Source organism: Crinia signifera, chromosome 8, assembly GCF_055691185.1.
Source record: "Crinia signifera chromosome 8, ASM5569118v1, whole genome shotgun sequence".
Taxonomy (NCBI): domain Eukaryota; kingdom Metazoa; phylum Chordata; class Amphibia; order Anura; family Myobatrachidae; genus Crinia; species Crinia signifera.
This window is the reverse complement of record NC_139224.1, coordinates 62,276,643-62,297,242: the sequence shown is the minus strand read 5'-3', so window position 1 is coordinate 62,297,242 and position 20,600 is coordinate 62,276,643. Positions and strand designations below refer to the sequence as shown.

General features: G+C 44.8%; 1 protein-coding gene across 2 annotated transcripts in view; it reads right to left on the bottom strand.

The window, feature by feature from the left end:
• FAM234B (family with sequence similarity 234 member B) overlaps positions 1-20,600 on the bottom strand; it is a 183,886-nt gene that overhangs the window by 157,098 nt on the left and 6,188 nt on the right. Inside the window, exon 1 of one of the 2 annotated variants that reach the window (XM_083156571.1) lies at positions 9,310-9,449. The exons of the other annotated variant lie outside the window; for it this stretch is intronic. The gene's annotated coding sequence lies outside the window, so the exon portion shown is untranslated. Of the gene's footprint in view, positions 1-9,309; positions 9,450-20,600 lie in introns of those variants that run through there. 2 annotated transcript variants of the gene reach the window in all.

Sequence of the window (20,600 nt, the reverse complement as noted above, 5' to 3'; positions counted from 1 at the left end):
TGCACCTCCCTACCTCCTGAAAGCCTCCCTCTGTCCCTCTGATGTCATTTCTCTCTCATCCCTTTCTTTCTCTTTCTCCCCGAAACCGCCTCTTTCTTTTCCTTCCCTCTTTTTCCATGAAACCCTCTTTCTCTCTTAACGCCCATCTGTGTCCTATTTTCCTAAGGGGAATTTTACTGACAAAGGATGGGGTAGGGGCAGAGGGGGGCCTTTAAAAATTTTGTATGGGGCCCACAAAGTTCTAGTTATGCCCCTGCCGCTAAGGCAGCAGAGAGCAAGGAGCCAGACCAGCTGTCTGCCTGGCATGATTTATTATTATTATTATTATTATTACTATTGTTATTTTATGTAGTGGGCTGTGATGTGATTGCAGGGGGGGGGGGGGTTATATCTGTGAGTGTAGGGCAACAAATTGCTTAATGCCAGCTCTGTGCATCATATTTAATAAAGTGTGCGTGTGTGTTTGGGGGGGGGGGGGGGGCACAAACGGAAATCTTGCCTCCGGGCGCCTGGGACAAACTTACTGTACCATACTAGTGTAAGAATACGTTCTTTCCATCAAACTCCTCCCCACTGCTTGTGTAACCTTCTATTTATACTTCAGCAAATGCACTTACATTTCATTATTATTATAATTACCTTTCATGAATATGACACCCCAAGGTTCTATACCACCATACATAGGTGTAAACAGTAAAACAATTTACATGGGTACAGACTAATACAGGCAAGCGCATAACTTTACAAATTGCATAATTACTCTACTCAGATTACATAGTTGTGTACAAAGTCCAAGGAGAATTAGCCAAGCTCATAAGAAATTACATTTTAAAGTATTGCAAAACAGATCTATGTGCACTGGTGGAAATCTTTAGCAGATTTTGAAAAACAAGGTAAAAATGTTTGTGCTGGTGTCGGTTGATAGATCTACAGGGGGAAATTGACTAAGAATACGAATACAAAAAATTGTATTCGTATTCTTGATACGAATGACTACGACTGCATACATCGTATGCAAAGACGTGTTCCGGAGGGGAATTTACAAAGCAGTCAAATACGACTGCTTTGTAACTCTCCGATGTCGTATTATTTTGTATATACGGACGCTAATATGAATTCCTACAGGCAGTCTGCACGGCTCAGTCAGATCCGTGCAGGCTGCAAGGTGTAAAAAAAAAAAATAGAAAAAAAAATAAATTAAAAAACGGCGTGGGGTCCCCCCAACAGCCGTAACCAGCACCAGGCTGAAAGAGCCGTGCCGGTAAAAAAAACCTCAGGAAACCCGACAAATAGGGGTTCCTCGATTTTTTAAAACCAGCCCCAGGCTCCAGGTCTGGGGCTGGTTCCCAAAATACGGGGGATAAAATGACTAGGGTTCCCCTGTATTTTAAGAACCAGCCCCAGGCCAAACCAGCCAGCAGGGTAATGTCACAGCCGGGGGACACTTATGATATAAGGTCCCGCGGCCAAAACGTTTATACCTACTGACCAGTTAGCCTGGCCAGGGGCCCTGGGGGAGTGAGGACCCCCCCAATTAAGGGGTCCCCCCCCCTCCAGTACTTACCTGACCAGGCTGATTCAGTGTCAAAAAATAGAATAAAAACTATTGTCTTTTACGGTGGAACTATGAGTCCCAGCAAGCCTCCCCCGCATGCTGGGACTTGGAGAACCACAAGTCCCAGCATGCGGGGCATTAAAGGGCCCGCTGGCACTTGTAGTTCCACAGTAATAAAAATAGTCAAATAAACACACTGACACACAATAAAAATAAAACTTTAATACATCCAAAGCCCACACATACTGATACTTACCTATCTTGAGCCCGTATGTAGGTCCCTGGGTCTTGGTCCGGTGTCCTGCTTCTGGTCCATGTCGGCATTCGGCTCCATGTCGACGTCCAGGTCCATGTCGGCGGCGTCTGTGTTAACGTCCGGTCCGAAGCCTTTCACCTTCCGAGCCTCTTCTCTGAATGATTCTATTGGCTGCCTAGCGGCCAATCAGGAGCCGACTTTCTCGGCTCCTGATTGGCCGCTAGGTGGCCAATAGAATCATTCAGTGGAGTGGCGCGGAAGATAAAAGATCTCTGCGCCTCTCCACAGTCTGATGTGGGGAGCTGCCGGGCTCAAGATAGGTAAGGATCAGTATGTGTGGGCTTTGGATGTATTAAAGTTTTATTTTTATTGTGTCAGTGTGTGTTTATTTGACTATTTTTATTACTGTGGAACTACAAGTGCCAGCGGGCCCTTTAATGCCTCGCATGCTGGGACTTGTGGTTCTCCAAGTCCCAGCATGCGGGGGAGGCTTGCTGGGACTCATAGTTCCACAGTAAAAGACAATAGCTTTTATTATATTTTTTGACACTGAATCAGCTCGGTGACCACCGCACAGGGTCACCGGGGACAGCAACAGGCTTCAGCCAGGTCAGGTAAGTCCTGGAGGGGGGGGGACCCCTTAATTGGGGGGGGGTCCCTACTCCTCCAGGGCCCCTGGCCAGGCAGACTGGTTAGTTGGGTGATGTTTTGGCCGCGAGACCTTATATAATAAGTGTCCCCCGGCTGTGACATTACCCTGCTGGCTGGTTTGGCCTGGGGCTGGTTCTTAAAATACGGGGGACCCCTAGTCATTTTGTCCCCCGTATTTTGGGAACCAGCCCCGGACCTGGAGCCTGGGGCTGGTTTTAAAAAATTGGGGAACACCTATTTGTCGAGTTTCCTGATTTTTTATTACCGACCCCGGCTCTTTCAGCCTGGTGCTGGTTATGGCTGTGGGGGGGGGACCCCACGCTGTTTTTTATTAATTTATTTCTCTATTTTTACCACTGAAGCCTGCAGGGATCTGACTGAACCGTGCAGGCTCCTGCCAAATACGACAGGAAAATAAAGTGTATTCGCGGCCGTTTTACACTAATTAGCGGCCGTATTTTCAATCAGGAACCACCATTCTTTTGAATGGTGATTCCTGGTGTATTCTATCAATGGTGTATTCATTCGTATTTGTAAATACAAATACGAATGTCCCATCAATATGAATAAGGAAATTTGTATTTTTTGCATAGTAAATGCCAAAAATATGTATACGCTAAAAAAAATCTTAATTTTTGTTAGTAAATTTCCCCCACAGTGTCTATATAAAGAGTCAATACTGTAGGTCTATCCCAAAAGGTTGACATGCAATAGGTCAACAGGGTCAATAGGTCAACAAGGTCAAAAGGTCGATGTTAAAAGGTCAACAAGAAATATTTCTACAGAGTCAAAAGATCGACATGAAAGGTCAAATTTATTTTTCATGATATTTTTATAAACCAACAATTTATTTCACCATCCATGTAAGCATTAAGGGAGAATATGATAGCGTAGCGAGGCACCGAGCCTGAAGTATGGCGAACGAGGCGAGCCAATAAGAGTACACGTTATATCAATTGGGGGTCCATGTTAACAGTATAAGTCCTGTTCTTTGGATTCACTACGGCTGCAGAGGGGGAGTGCTGAGGCCAGGATCTCCATCAGAAGATAGAGATTTCCTGGCCTCTTTGTAGGAACTGCAACCCATGGGTCATGCAACTGCCAAAAGTATCGCAGATGATCTGATCCTGCATCCCAGGATGCAGCACAGATCACTAATGCATGCAGGCGGTGTCACCCATATACGACATGCCACTGGCTGAATTACCATATTAGAGTATCACTGCTGCTTCCAAGGAAACAGTGATGCTTCCTCCAACCACATCTGCATCAGGCTTATAGAGAAGGTAATCTCCACTAGCGCAGGAACATGGGTGGATTGTGAACTAAAAGTGGCCCTGGAAAAATGTCCCAAACAGGCAAGGTTAATAGATCAATACACTTATGTCGATGTTATTGGAATCAATATATTTGAATCTAGTAGCCCCCAGACCTTTAAGCTGCTGTGACAAACCAAAAATATCCACATTTCAAATAATACCCCAGCCCTCGCACTGAGATCAGAGACCCAAATCCTCCATCAAGGAAAAAAACAACTCATTAACATAATCCCCTGAATATCTCAATTATCCCCAGTCCTCGCTGAGCAGAATCAACCCAGAAATTGTTACACCCCCAGATAGCACCCACTCCTTTCCCTTTAGCAGATGTCACAATATACAGTATATAGATGGGCTCCCACTTCAGATGAGGATTTAAAAAAAAAAAAAAAGTTACTGGCTGCCAGGTGGCCTCACAGGTGTTCCGGCCTACTGGGAGAATTTCCTGTCGGGCCTATGGCCAATCCGACAACAACTAAATAAACAAAGAAGACAGAAAAACAAGACAGACCGAACCCGGAGCCCCAGGACCATGGATACCAGACCAGGGGACCTACCTGCGGGCTCAAGATAGGTAAGTATCAGTATGTGAGGCCAGGGCAGCGCTCGGAAGGTGAGGTAACTCACTGCCTCAGGTTGGTCTCTGCTGGGGGAGATCGTTCCTAAAATGTGCAGCTGACATTGTAAATTTGTATACAGTGGACGGGGCAGGGGCAGCGCTCGGAAGGTGAGGTGGTGACTGCCTGAGGGGCTGTGAATTTAAGGTTCTCGGGGAGTGTGGGCTTAGTGCTGGAGGTGTGCGGGCTCTGCTGGGGGTGTGCAGCTGTAAAGAAAAAGAGTGCACTGCCATACTTACACACGGACGCTGCTCCGAAGTGGACTCCCACATCTCAGCTTCACTTCTGCGATGGCTACTGCACATGCGCTAGAAAACGGCGATGACGCGGCAACGCGATGACGCGGCATCATCGATAATATCTGCGCATGCGCAGTAGCCATTGCGGAGACACGAAGCGGAGCTGCGGGAGAAAGGGACCCTCTTCCGGGAGTCTGTGAGATATCGCAGAATTCCGGGAGTCTCACGGACATTCAGGGAGAGTCGGCAACCCTGGTATGTGTTTTTTTTTTACTATTTCTATTACTGTGGAACTACAAGTGCCAGCGGGCCCTTTAATGCCCCGCATGCTGGGACTTGTGGTTCTCCAAGTCCCAGCATGCGGGGGAGGCTTGCTTGGACTCATAGTTCCACAGTTTTAGACAATGGTTAATTCTATTTTTTTTTACACTTTATCAGCCCGGTGGCCACAGCTCCAGGGCCACCGGGGACAGCACCAGGCTTCAGCCTGGCCAGGTAAGTCCTGGAGGGGTCCCCACTCCTCCAGGACCCCTGGCGAGGCTGACCGGTCAGAGGGCTTAATGCTTTGTCCGGGGGGACTTATTTATTTATTTTTCTAGTTTTTACATACTGAAGCCTGCACGGATCTGACTGATCCGTGGGTACTTGATTCCTAGCACGGCGCCCATCTCGTTGATTGTATCCCTTAACTTTAAGGTACTTAAGGCACACAATCAACGCGATGGACCCGATTTTCTGTCAATCACCAGCTAATTTGCCGGTGAAAGCGAAAATCGCGTTGATCGCGTCCATCGCGGGCCTTAATAAGGGCCGATCAATGCGATTTTTCCATAGACTTTAATGTTAAATTATTTTTAAAGTGAAAATCGGGTTCATCGCGTCAGTTGCGGGCCACCCCGCTATTGACGCCAACCCGAAGCGTGGCGAGCGCAGCGAGCCCGCGAGGGGCGGCGGTACGCGTCCTCCGACCTTTTCATACCCCTACTATCCACGTCGGCGTGGAGTTGATTTTATAAAGTGTGGCGAGCGCAGCGAGCCACCGAGTCCGAAGTGTGGCGAGTGCAGCGAGCCCCGCGAGGGGACGCGTATACCTGTGAAGTTATGCGCGTCCCCGTGCGGGGCTCGCTGCGCTCGCCACGCTTCGGGCTCGGTGGCTCACTGCGCTCGCCACACTTTATAAAGTCAACTCAACGCCGACGTGGATGGTGGGGGTATGAAAAGGTCGGAGGACGCGTACCGCTGCCCCTCGCGGGCACGCTGCGCTCGCCACGCTTCGGGTTGGCATCAATAGCGGGGTGGCGTTAACAATGGGGGGGGGGGGCATTTCAAACATGAGAGGGGGTTTGGTATTAAAATGGGGGGGTTTGGGGGCTTTTAACATTTATTCCAATGTAAAAATCGGGTTGGCATGCGATGCGATCGACGCGATTTTTACGACCCGATGGATACACAAAATCGGCGGGCGCCGTGCTAGGAAACAAGTACCGATCCGTGCAGGCTGAAGCCAATTACGCCTGGAAAATGAAGTGTATTTTCCAGGCGTATTTCACCAGCAATTAGCGGGCGTATCCAGGACAGGAGGCACAGTTTATTTTTGTCCAAATTTATCAATAAAAATTTTTTATCCAAGGGGTGCCATGAAAGAAATGCTAATACTCTAGGTCAGGCATTCCCAACCACGGTCCTCAAGGCACACCAACAGTGCAGGTTTCCTAGCACGGCGCCCATCTCGTTGATTGTATCCCTTAACTTTAAGGTACTTAAGGCACACAATCAACGCAATGGACCCGATTTTCTGTCAATCACCAGCTAATTTGCCGGTGAAAGCGAAAATCGCGTTGATCGCGTCCATCGCGGCCCTTAATAAGGCAAATCCTCTGCCCGTGCCCGATGCACCCCCCGCGCGCGTGCTCCGGGGGGGGGTTGCGGGCTATACTGCGGCGGGCGCCCAGGGGACGGACGGGCGGGACTGTTTACTGTTTTGCGGGAGATACCACAGCGGGCACCTGCGCTCCGGGGGGGGGGGGGGGGGTTGTGTGTGTGTGTGCAGGTGGATAATGCTGGCTATACCGTGTACAAGGAGGGAGGAGGGCAGCGTTGATTGAAGGGCGGGATGGGGGGGGGGGGAAGCCTGTCTTACCTGCTCCTCGCTCCCAGCTTTCTATGGTACCTCTATGGTACCTCTCCTCGGCGGCTCATTACCGCCCTCCAGTGGCCGGCAAATGCCTAGACCTGCCTAGTGGTGGCGCCGGCCCTGGATATATCGTCTGATCCGGCAGATCGGAGCAACATATAGGGAACATGTAACCTCTATGTCACTGATGATGTGCGCACCCCCACGTCGACATCCACCATCAGCCCTGCATGTAGCACTGTCACTGCCGGCAAATGTGTATGCACTTGCTGAAGCCAGCTCTGCTGCGGGGTCCCGATGCTCCCGCTGCCATGCTGGGTACACCTCGGCTAATATATACCCAGAATGACTTACTCTTTTATTACTCCAGGATCATCAGGCGTACTGTTTTCTATTCCCTGGTCCTCTGAAAAGAAACAACCTAATAAAACATGTTTACAAAAGACCAAAGCAAAAGCCAACACTAGGTGGCGCAATATAACAAAACATAAGTTGTGTTTTTTTCTTTCATATTGCGTAATTTTCATGATATTCTTGCAGGAATAGCATTAAGACATAAAGCTAAAGAAATCGATCATAATTTACAGTATAGAATATACAAATATTTACAAAAATATCACAAATCAGATTTAAATTATATGAAAATGCAGCAATCTAAAATCCATGCAGCTAATTAACCTCAAAGCATACAAATGTAGTCAAATGCCCCTTTCCCACTGCAGGTCTTAAACGGTAAATTGCCGTTTTTTCCCCCTCTCTAAATGTTTAAGGCTGCAGTGGGAAAGCGACAGAGTTGATTTACCGGTTTAAGTTAACCGGTATTTCAACCCGTTACCAAAGTAGAGTCCTAAACGTTTTAGAGCCGTTTTTTATGCAGTGAGAATGGCTCTGAAATGGTATTTAAGATCCCACACTACTCTTCCCCCTCCCCTGGTACCTGTCCTGCCACCCCCCTCCTCCCCTGGTACCTTGCAGCTGGTACCTTGCATCCGGGCAGCGGGGTAGCATGGTAGGCAGCGGGCATTACAGGGCTCCTAGTCGGCATGTCCCAGACTGATGCATGAAAGCATCATGCAGGAGGAGGCTGCAGCTGGTGCACTGGGGATCCGGGCAGCACGGTCCGTGCTCAGGAGGAGGAAGCGGAGGAAGGTCCATTAGGAGATTGTTATTTCATCGGCGGGGGTCCCTGCCGCGAATAGGAAATAGCGGAGCCATTCATTAAATATGTGCATATTTAATTAGCTGCTCTTTAGATATGTGCATATGTAATTTTCAGGCCCGCTATTTCCCATTCGTGGCAGGGACCCCCACGATGAAATTACAATCTCCAAATGGACCTTCCTCCGCTTCCTCCTCCTGAGCATGGACCGTGCTGCCCGGATCCCCAGTGCCCCCGCTGTCTGTGCACCAGCTGCAGCCTCTTCCTGCATCATGCTCCTGCATCATGCTCCTGCATCAGTGGGGGACCTGCCGACTAGGAGCCCTGGCATGCCGCTGCCTACTGCACTGCCCGGATGGATTTCTGCCAGGTTCCAGGGGAGGCGGCGGGGGGGGCAAGGTACCAGGGCAGGGGGGAGGGGGGTACTAGGTACCAGGGCAGGGGGGAGGGGGGTACCAGGGCAGGGGGGGAAGCGAGGGTACCAGCTGGCAGGTACGGGGGGGAGGGGGGGCAGGACAGGTACCAGGGGACAAGAGGGGATTAAATGGTTTTACTGTGATGTGAATGGTACTTAAAACAGTATTTAAAACGGTAATCTACTGCAATGTAAAAGCTAATACCGTTTTAAATACCATTTAAAAATACTGGTTCTTTAAACGGCTTGGCAGTGGGAAAGCAGCAAAAGAATGAATAATAATAATATTTGCACAGTATTGGCACAGTATCATAATGTATTATTAGTAGTAGTAGTAGTAGTAATAATATAATGGTACTTGTGGATTATCACGGCTTCCATCGCGATTTTTACCGATTTTTGCCATTTTTTGTCAAAATCGTATGCAATCGTGTGATGAATGTATATATGTTACATAGAAGGTTATAGGCATATACGCCTTATGAGATGCTCTTAATGTAAGATATAGTTTGGTTGGTGATATACGTCATCCCCATAGGGGACATTATATGCTATGCCATTATATAGATAAGTGCCTTCACAGAAGGCAGCCCAGACTTTCGTAGAAAGAATAAAGCCATTTTTATTACTATAATAAGTTGGAACCCCTCTCAGAGGGAAGTGGACTGTCCCAGCCAGAGATACTTATGGAATTAATAACAGGACTATGAGACTGTCCCTGCGTTAAGGGGAGCACCAACGGACGTGCTAATGGGCATATAAAAAATGATATAGCACGTGCGGGGAGCTGGAAACGGTGCCCAGCGCGAGGAAAAAGATATAAACAGGGACAGCTGTTTGGAGTGGCGCAGTTCCCCTGAGTGAATTCTAATAAGCAGAGCTACGCAGCTGATTGGAGGCGGACAGCAGTGCTGAGGGGATTACTATCGGTAACGGAGGCTCCGGGGCTTGTGGCGGGTCTCACCTCCGGGAACGCTGGGCGGCATCGACAGGCAGCAGCAGCCCTAGTATTTAGCTGTGGGCAGAGTCCGGCGGCAAGTGCGGGAGACGAATAGCGCCATCATCGAGACGGAGTGAGCTGCGTCAGAGAGGAGGCGGTCCGCATCGCCACAGGGGCGTCGCCATACACAGGCAGCATCAGCTCCGGTGTCCTGGAAGTGTCAGAGGCCGTATCAGCGCTGACGGAGGCGGCACCAGAGGCGGAGTTTGAGGGAGGCAGTGAGCAGCTGTTCATACTGTAACAGGGGAGTGGTGAGTGTTAACCCGGCCCCAAAAAGGCAGCCACGTCCAACTCCAGGCTAACCCCCGCTATTTACACAGTGCAGTGCAGACAAGGAGAGTTGAGGTGGGCTGTTTCTAAACACAGTATAGGAGGCAGAGTGTAAGACCCGCCTATCCATTCAAGCATTACTAGCCAGCTACACTGAAACAGAGCAGCTTAGGCAGTGAAAGCACAAGGAGACAGGGAGTGCAAGTGACAGTGAGGCATTCAGCAGCGAATACACTTCCCTTCCAGCCTGTTTATGTACTCCAGCAGAAAGCTCACTCTCATCACCAGTTAGCACATCTGATACAGTAAAGAAGTCAAAGTATCTTTTACATAAGTAGTATTCAGGCACAATAGACAGTGTGACCTTCTGCAGTCTATCATTCATTTTTTTACAGAGGAGCTTAGCCAAGTCAGAGTGACAGCTAGTCACATATACACTGTTGCATTCTACAGCAGATGCCAGCAGTGTACTAGTGATATATACTGCCAGTAAGTTACAAGTGAGAGATTGTGAAGTTGTAACAGCCAAAATACATCACTACATTTCGCTTACATAGACCTATATATCCACAGGGCTAAACCCGGCTAACAAGAAGCCAGGGGACGCCTCAAAGGGACATAGCAACATCCATAGTTGGCGCAAGGGAGCTATAACCTATCCTCAAGAGCCAGGGAGCGCTTCTTAGTATACAAGAGAGGAAACATATAATAGCACCAGGGGCTAAACCCGGCTTTTTGTCGGCCAGGGGACGCCTCCACCGGGATATCTCCTACAAAGCGATACTGAGTTACAGCTGCTATAGGATAACTAAAATAGACTGAAGCGAACTACGGCCAGGCTGTGCACAGTGAAGATTAGCTCATCAACTAAGTAACAGGAATTAACTTTACCTCCAACTGAGTACTGGTAGGAGTAAAGCTAACGAGTAATATAGCTGTTAAGTAATAATAACAGGGTTAAAGCTGTTATATGTACTTTTCATTAATACCTGTGTTTTTGTGTTAGAGTGTTGTATTCATTTACATGGTAAAATAGACAGCTTTATGCTGATAAATATAAGAGATACTGGAAGAAATCGCCTGTAACTTAAAAATTCAGGCACCGTTGGTATCGTAAGTTAAATTGACATATATCTTATTGCGCAATAAGTCACAAATACTGTACTATTCTACCGGTGATTTTATAATTTAATTCCCTGCAGTTCATAGTATATATGCATTGTTTGATTTGCAATTGTTGCTTTTAGCATCAAAGGTAGGAAACTATGTTCTGTTGATTGTAAGGACCTGGTGAACGGAGAGAACCAGTGGATTGCAGACACGTTCCAGTGAAATAAAACTTATACCTAAATTGAGATGTACTGCATATATTTTCTCCTGCGAGAGAAAAAGTGATATTGTGATTCTTACTGTTTATTTCATTGTTTAACGCATAATAAAAAAAGTATTTGGAAGCTCAAGTGTACTCTTTGAAGAAGGAGCAGGAGTAAACTATCTACTTACTTGGAAAATCCTGATAGATTTCACATTTGGCGTCCACGAACAGGATACGAAGGAAAAATGTCAAATCCTCAAACTCCTGCGTCAATATCTGGAAGAAGGTTCCTACCAGCAATAGACCCCTCACCTAATAAAAGAGTAAACGCTACGAGGGAAGGAGATGCCACGGATACAGTAAGTTCTACTATACGCAAACCGGCATCGATAACCATGCCCTATTATTTCGGTGCGCTATGGCTTCCCACTTATACCGGAGACAGCAAGACAACTGAAACCAATGCGTTCCGCGACTTTAGGGAACAAATTGAGACCATGTTCCAGGTATATAAGTTAGATGAAGACCAACAAGTGGAGATTCTTTTGGCTCAACTGAAGGGGTTTGCAAAAAGGGAAGTGAAGTCGTGGCCGGAAAGCCAAAAGAAATCGGCAAAGGACATACTGAACAAGTTGGCAAAGGAGTTCGATGAGAAGACTCTGTCAGAACTTAAAACATAGAAACATAGAAACATAGAAACATAGAATTTGACGGCAGATAAGAACCACTTGGCCCATCTAGTCTGCCCCTTTTTTAAACATGTTACCTCAAACCATATTTGATCCTTATTTTTTTGTAAGGATATCAATATGCCTATCCCAAGCATGTTTAAATTGTACTACTGTATTTGCCTCTACCACCTCTGATGGGAGGCTATTCCACTTATCTACTACTCTTTCTGTGAAGTAATTCTTCCTCAAATTTCCCCTGAATCTTCCTCCCTCTAGTTTCAGTGCATGTCCTCGTGTTCTGCTGCTCCTCTTCCTGTGAAGAATGTCTCCCACCTGTACCTTGTTAAAACCCTTGATATATTTGAAAGTTTCTATCATGTCCCCCCTTTCCCTTCTCTGCTCTAAAGTATACATATTAAGATCTTTTAGTCTTTCCTGGTACGTTTTGTGATGTAGGCCAACACAGTTTTATTCTAGGAAACAACAACCGTATGAAACGCTTCGAGAATATGCTGTAGTATTACAAGAGGCATTCCGGGATATAAAGTTGTGTGCCCCAAGAGAACCGATTGAAGAAGACGAGACTTTAACCAACCAATTCCTCAACGGAATTTATGATGTGAATACCAAAGGACAGTTAAAAATGTTACATCGACAAGAAGCACCCATCAGCTTTTCAGACTTCAAGGAACTAATCAGAAAAGTGTTAGGCGATAAACCCAAAAAGGGAAACATAAATGTACCGGTCGAAACCACTCTTCAGCAAATTCAATCCACCGCCTCTAAAGACCCTATCACAGAAATGAAAGGACAAATTGCTGAATTAACCCAAGGGATGACTGAGCTGTGTCGAGAGTTGAGAACATTGAAAGAAACACAGGCACCACCGAGATCATGGCGGATGGGGAGGGAACCACCCTACGGTAGTGCAGGGCGAGGAACTTCATGGAGCTCAAGACGACTCCCTACGGACAAATTCGATGAGCAAGGAAGACCTATCAGCCGGCGTTGCCAGAGAAGTGGACATATAGAGCGAAATTGCCGTAGCTCCGACCCTTTAAACGAAGAAATCCCGAGGGCAGGGACCAACCGTCGGGAGACTCCTCAGTAGAAGGTCCCACCTCGCAAGAATGGACGCCGAAATTTGTGGGGTGTTGTCCCATCATCAAAATTAAAATAAATGGAGTTAACTTACACACGTTGTTAGATACTGGGTCACAAGTGACCACCATTCAATGGGATGAGTTTACTCAACACTGGCGAGAAGACAACATCATAACCCCACCACCGCCTTGGCTGACATTATTGGCAAGCAATGGGCAAAGTATCGAATGTTGTGGATATTGGGAGGCTGAGATTGAAATAGGACAAGCTAGACTCCTCGATCAGGGATGCTTGATTACAGCCGTCAAAGATCAATGGTTACCCCCCATAGTTATTGGTATGAATGTCCTAAAGAATTGCCCAGAAGAATTGATTGATGCTTTAAAGCAAGAGTTGTCTACTCGAAATCTCCCCGAACGACGATCGGTACAACAGACCATCCGATTCCTTCAGAGTCAACAGAGGTTTGCTGACAAGAGAGGGGAGATAGGAACTGTCCGCAGTGCTGAAAGGCGAAGCATCATATTACCCCCAAATTCAGAGCATCTGATTTGGTGCAAAACCAAAATTGGTTATGAGATTATGATGCTGTTGTGGAAAGGAATAAGGACACTTGGACCGAGCCATTCGTTGTGGCCCGGGCGCTGGTCACCGTTGTTCAAGAAAAAGTTCCTGTACGACTCCTGAATCCGCACAATTACCCCGTCAAGGTGGCTCGCTTTCAAACCATTGCACAGGTTTATGAAGCAAATTTCCAAGATATCCTAGACGTAAGTGCCATTGCCGTCCAACAGACTGTCCCCAATCAGAAGGAAACAAAAGTCAAGGTCAAAGAGGAATGGTGGAGAGGTTTACAGATTGGAGAACCCGATACCCCAGAAGAAGAGAAAGCGGGAGTACTAAGTTTAGTCCTGAAGAATGAGGAGGCTTTCAGTAAACACGCTGCTGACTTCGGTAGAGTAGAAGGGGTTCAACATTACATCCCTACTGGAACCGCTTCCCCGATAAAAGAGAGACATCGTCCGATACCGCCTGCTCTATATCAACCAGTGAAGCACTCCGCTTTTGTGTCGATTATCGAAAATTAAATGCAGTGACTCATCGAGATGCCTACCCTCTCCCCCGAATAGAAGAATCGTTGGCTGCCCTAAAATCGGCTGTGTACTTCTCAACCTTAGACCTGACAAGTGGTTATTGGCAGGTGCCAGTTGCCCAGGAAGATGTTGAAAAAACTGCTTTTACCACCCCCATGGGCTTATTTGAATTCTTGCAGATGCCCTTCGGACTCATGAATGCTCCCGCCACTTTCCAAAGAGTGATGGAATACTGTTTAGGATCCAGAAATTTTGACATCTTACTGTTGTATTTAGACAATATCATCGTGTTCTCCCATACTTACGAGGAACATCTTCAACATTTAGAAGAAGTTTTCCAACGGTTAGCCAAATATGGTTTTAAACTTAAACCTTCTAAATGCCACCTCCTTAAAGCCAGCGTCCAGTATCTAGGCCACATTGTGAGCTCGGAAGGAATTAAAGCAGACCCAGAAAAAATCAGTGCAGTTCAAGACTGGCCCACCCCAATGACTGTCAAAGATGTCCGACGTTTTCTGGGATTTGTGGGGTATTACAGGAGGTTCGTTGCTGGATTTGCGAAAATTGCTGCCCCTCTTCACGAACTGTTAAGGGGTGTACCGGGGAAGGAGAGCCAAGGAAATACCCGAGTCAGCTGGGACGATCGACAGGAAGATGCCTTTCAATAGCTAAAGCAGGCTCTCGTCGACGCCCCCTTACTGGCCTATCCAAACTATGAGTCACCCTTTAAAGTATATACCGATGCTAGCAACCAAGGGTTAGGTGCTGTCCTAGCACAAGACCAAGACAGCAAAGAAAAAGTCATAGCCTATGCCAGCAGGAGTCTAAAGAAATCCGAAAGAAACGATCAAAATTACAGCGCCTTAAAGTTGGAGTTATTGGCGTTAATATGGGTGATGACAGAAAAATTTAAAGATTACTTAGCGGCCACCCCATGCACCATATATACTGACCACAACCCTCTAGCGCATCTGCAGACTGCCCGACTTGGGGCATTGGAACAGAGGTGGGTCTCCCGATTAGAAAACTTCCAATATAAGATCAAATTCAGAAGCAGGAAGAAGAATCTAAATGCGGATGCCCTTTCAAGATTGCCCCAAGAAGTAGAACCCGAAGAGGAAGATTCATGGGAAGATGTTGAGATACCCTTATTTGGGCCACAACCCATTAGACAACGCACGGTTACCCTCCGTGGGGCAGAAATTGTTCTTTCGGCAGTCCAAGGGGATGCTTCCAGTCACCAAGATTTCAATTGGAAAGAGTTACAAGATAGAAGTATTGTGCTCAAACAACTAAAGCATTTCATGATTTCACAAAGAGTTCCCAACCGGGAAGAACGTCAAAGACTTCCGACTGAATTAGTCCACTTGCTGAGATACCAAGACAGATTAAGCTTCATCAACGGAGTCCTGGTTAAAAGCAGTATAGATCCCTGTACCCATGACCATCTTAATCAGATACTTGTCCCCACAGAACAGCAGACTCAATTGTTACAAGCTTATCATAACAAAACTGGACATTTTGGGGTAAAGAAAACGGAAAGTGCCATTAGAAAAAATTTCTTCTGGGTAGGGCTTCATACAGATGTGGAGAAGTGGATTGAAAGGTGCCCTGCTTGTGCCGCTAAGACAAATGTGCAACCGGGACAGAAAGCAACACTACAGCCCATTCGAAGTACCTTCCCACTAGAGATGGTAACATTGGACCACGTCAAGTTGGGGCCCAGTTGCGCAGGTTATCAGCATGCTCTAATGATGGTGGATCATTACACCAAATTTATGGTGACTGTACCCGTCAGCGACCTGACCGCAAAAGCCACAGCAGAAGCCTTTATGAAAAACTTTGTTCGGCCCTACGGGTTTCCGGAACAAATCCTTACCGATCAGGGTCCAGCATTTGAGGCACAATTATTCCAAGAACTCTGTAACACGTATGGGTGTAGAAAGATCAGAACTACGCCCTACCACCCACAGTGCAATGGGCTTTGCGAGAGAGCGAACCAGACTATGCTAGGTATGATCTGTCAATACCTAATTTTTCCCAGCATATAATTTCCATAATCATAATTATAATCATGCCCACTAAATTAATATAGTCAGGGATAAATAATCTTTTATCCCATAAATGTCATGTTTGGACTCTAGAGGTGCGAAATTATAATAACTGTCAGATGACAGTTATTAGAATTCCATATCATGTCACACTCACATGTTATAACAAATTATAAGTTAGTCACTGGAAAAGCAGCTAAACCAGCATTAGAAATGAAGCCATTTACATTTCCCATTCACCAGCTAACTAAGCCAGTCACAAGATACAGCAAACAAAGGGGCGTGTCTATCAAGTGAAACCAACTGGCTGAATAGATTCTCCCCTCCCCCGAGAGCTCTCTTGGGAAGCAAGGGAAAATCAAACAGTCACTTGCTGTTCGATCAAGACACAGAGAGGATGGGTCTCGCTTCACCGGGAGGCTCCTTCCATAACATATGGATTTGGATTTGATAAGTATTATGTATCACATAATTGTATTGTGTACTAGGACCTCGGTTATGGAATAATGGATTATGCTAGAGAGTTTAAAAGTAGTTAACTTCCATTCTTAGTCTGTCTTCAGATATTAACATGTGCATAGGCCCAGCGTATCCTATGGTTTGGACAAAGAAAGCTTCTGTCTGTAGTTAAGAATGATCTGTGTGAATGATGTATAGCTAGCCTGTAGTTCATGGATTGTATTGTGGTTCACAATAGCTATATAGTAGGCAGCAGTCGGTAGATTATATATGGGTATGTGTAGCTGTTATGATTTGTGAGCAAGGATATGCTTAAATTGGTAGATATAGCCGTGTACGTTTACATGTGGACAAAGTGAGGCCTAAGCCAGCTGCTGCCATGTGGAAAAGCAGAGGCCTAGTTCCTGGATCGTTTGTATGCAAGGAGTGTAAATAGATTCCTTTTGTCTGCTATGTGTCTGGATATTTAAACTAGCCACTGTTGTGTCCATGTGTGGGTGTAAAACCGAAAGCTTTTAAAAGTATATTGTCTGGCTAGAGTATCTAGATAATCGGATGTAACTGTAAGAAACATGTGCTGTGAGGGTAGTCCCTATTGTCTGGATTCTTGGTATTTGAATGCATGTGTAAGGCTATGCAAGAACAGGGTGCGAGTGCTTTGTGTGGTGTCCAGTAAGAGTGTCTGGATAGAATATCGGATGGAACCAACTTATATGTAACAAATGTTGATAGCATGATGCTCGGATGGTGTGTGTGTAACTGCATGGGATGTGAGTATGATATAGCAAGGCCATAGATTGTATGTGCCAGTTAGGTGTTCTGTACAGAGAAGTACATTGTAGCTTAAATGATATTCAATTATGTATGCTGCAGGTAAAGTGTGTTTGCTGAATGTGCGAGTTATTGTAAGGATTGAGAGTATCGTATGATGCAAGCTAGAGGTAATTTGGAATAAATGTTGTGGAAAGAAATTATGAACGTACAGTCAGTTTATGTGTGATTGCCAGGCGGAAGTTATTAGTCTTTTGTTAAGGTTTCCATTGTGTGCCATGTAGTGGAATCTAAGATGGCCGACAGTTACCATAAGATGGCTGAATGCCATGCGGCGGTATCTAAAATGGCGGACACAAAGACTTGGTATCACAAAATGGCTGCTTCTTCATAGCCACGCCCCCTCCCAGCACTGTAATTCACATACACATTATATAACACTGAGGTTAGCTTTATTTAAGGATGCTGGAATAATAATCGTTATCATGTATAAATACCTGTATTGTTATATTTTGTAATCCATGATACAGTTTCATCAGTTTACACTTATAAATAATATTCATTGATTATAAATCTGGACATTCAATTATTGGTTGCGTGCGAAAATGAATAAATTAGATAGACTTTGCATATATAAATAAATGTACTTCCATAGATGGGGCCTCAGTCCGGGGATTAAGCATTTGACGATGTGCAGATATGCGCAGGTTTGCGAATATCGGCAGGTGTGGGATCATCTACCAGAAAGGAAGAAAAAGTTTTTTGTTTTTTTTTTTCTGGTGCATTTTTGTGTGTTTCCATGTTACTGCCGGTAAGGGGCCTGTGTTGGATCTGTAGTATTACAAAGCTCTAATTTGAACTTTGGGACAAAAGGAAAAACATTTATTTATATTTAAATATCAAGATGCAATTCTATAAGTAAATATGTTTTAATAATTTGTTTTTTTTTTCTCATGTGATGGTATCTCCTTTTGATGTTTATCTTTTAAATAATAGTCAGATATGATTGGCAAGGGCTGTTTCAGGTTGAATTGTTTTTTTTAAATTTGAATTGTTTTATAAGCAGTGCAAATTTTAAATAAATGCACATCTTTTATAAGTACAGCAGAAGCGGATTATAAGGGAATAATGTATAGCCATAAATTGCAGGTATTTTACTGCAGACCATCTCAACCTGAGAAAGCCATATGTATAATTGTATGCTGCAAAGAACTCTGGGTAAAAATGCTATGTCTACTAAATAAATTTATTTTATTTTTAGTATACCTTTCAACATATGGTAATGAGAATAGTAGGCAAGGTGGCTAGGAGTGTTTAATGGTAAGCTTTCATTCCCATAATTGATAGGATTGAGTCATAAGTATTTTTGCTTTAGAAAGATAAAAGCAGAGAGAGATAAAATACCAGTTGAGAGAAAAATCAAGTATAGTTAAAAATCAACAAATTCCAAGCAGTATTAAATTTGAATGTTACTCTAAAGTATTAAATTTGAAACTGAAACTAATGGTTATCAAACATGATATATAACATTTTTTTTTTATTTTTTTATTCCAGAAAAAAAAAAAAAAAGGACAGAGAAAGATTTTTTATTTTTAAAAGGGCCAGCCAGAGGGTATTTAGATGTAAATTAAGGTGTTGAGACAATAGATTGAACCTGGAAACTTAGACAAAGAACTTCTTTTAGAAAGGGGGCATTTGAATAGGATTGATTTATTTGTTTTTTTTTCTCTCAGCAGCAACTGTAGTATTGAATAGGCTCAATAGACAGAATATATTTTTTTCTCCTGTTATGATCTGTTACCCCAAATGCATAAGTGCATGAAAATTGGTAAGAGGTATTGTACTGCGTGGAGTTTGTACCTGTTAAGAGTAAAATTGCATTTGTTTTCCCATGTGAATATGAGATATCTACAGTATTGTAAGAGGTGTTAAATTCATAGTGCCATATCCTTGCTAACCACAAATGTTATAGAAAGAGTGTGCTATTTGGATTTCTTGAAGAGTTAAGTTAAATAGAAGTGCAAATAGGTTTGCAAAGTATACAAAAGAAGGCGGGACTCGGACACATGGGTGTCAACGTCTGCCGCTCAGTGAGACACTGTTTGCGTGATGGACATATGTGCTGGCACATGTGATTGCCTAGGTACGCTGTACAGGTAAATGCCCAAGGATGGGTAGTGATACTTAATTGAGTGATAATTATAAATTCATACATATTGAGTAAGACTCCTGTTGAGTTACAAACAGGATTCTTTTATTATTGTTCAAAATTCAAGAAATTCAAATAGTATTGATTAAATTCCCATTGATAGTCAAGGGAACACTCGTGTGACATCCAGTAAGAGAGCTACAGCCTAGGAAGATTTTCTGTACAGAAATATTTCAAGTTTAAGCATAAGACCGTAAGATGTATAGCGCCCAGTGTGAAACATAACTGAGGCGAACGGGTGTGTGACGGCACGACTCAGCGCAGTGTAGTCCAGTGTAGGACAGTCCAGGGTAGGACAGGGTGTACGTGCCGACGTACACATAGGAACTGCCCCTCCAGTGGAATTGATTCCGCTAGGAGGGTACAAGAAGATATATCGGAACGCACTTGTTTCCGATTAGCTACTTTAGAAATCCGATTTTTGGGGGTATAGGAAAACAAGTTTGTTATACCCTGGAAAAATTGTGCCGCACCAAGCAAGTTGGCTAGAAGTTCGCTGCTAGTTGAAAGACTTGGTGATTGAGTACGTTACCTCGCATTGTGGGCTCTTCGCTTGATTGCGTTGTAGTGTCGCTGTGTGGAGAAGTGAGTGGTTGGGGAGCTCTCAGATAAGTAATAACCCACCGATTATCTATTAAGCTGTGAACGTTTATTCCTGTAATTATGGGTAATAACGGGTCACGCTGTGATAACGTGCATGTTAGGGAGGAAGCAAGCCAGCCAAAAGGATCGGCTGCTTTTATTAGGTGCTGTGAGCACGGTGAACGAGCAGTTGTTTGCCAAAAGAAATGAAAAAGGAATACACAGGCAGCAAGTTAGAATTTCCCAGTGTTGATAGCTTCGAACCGGATGAATTACACAATAAGAATTGAAAATAATGTCTGCTCTCATCAACGCGAGGTAAGAAGAGGCATAGTGTTTGTTTAAAACTGTGGTATAGGAAGAGGCAATGGGAAGAGTGATAATAAAAGTGCAATTAGACTGTTAATGCGGAATAGCAATACCCCCCCATTCGTATATAATGGGACCAGTTATTCTAAAGTGTCTGATGTAATTGTGAAACTGACTAACCTATACCCTGTGTCAACTCCTTGTTAAGGATTAGTAAGTGTTGACGCAATATTCAAGACAGCTGTCATCTCCGAGACGAGAGAAGTCAAATGTAAGGCGGAGTCAAACAGCCAGAGAGGATGCCGTTTGTTTTTCCCAAGTGGTAAGAGACGGTACAGTCAATGCCAAACTGACACAGCTGGAGAAGTAGGTATACTGGTTTCACATTGACTCAGGTAATAAGTATTAAGGTAACAAGAT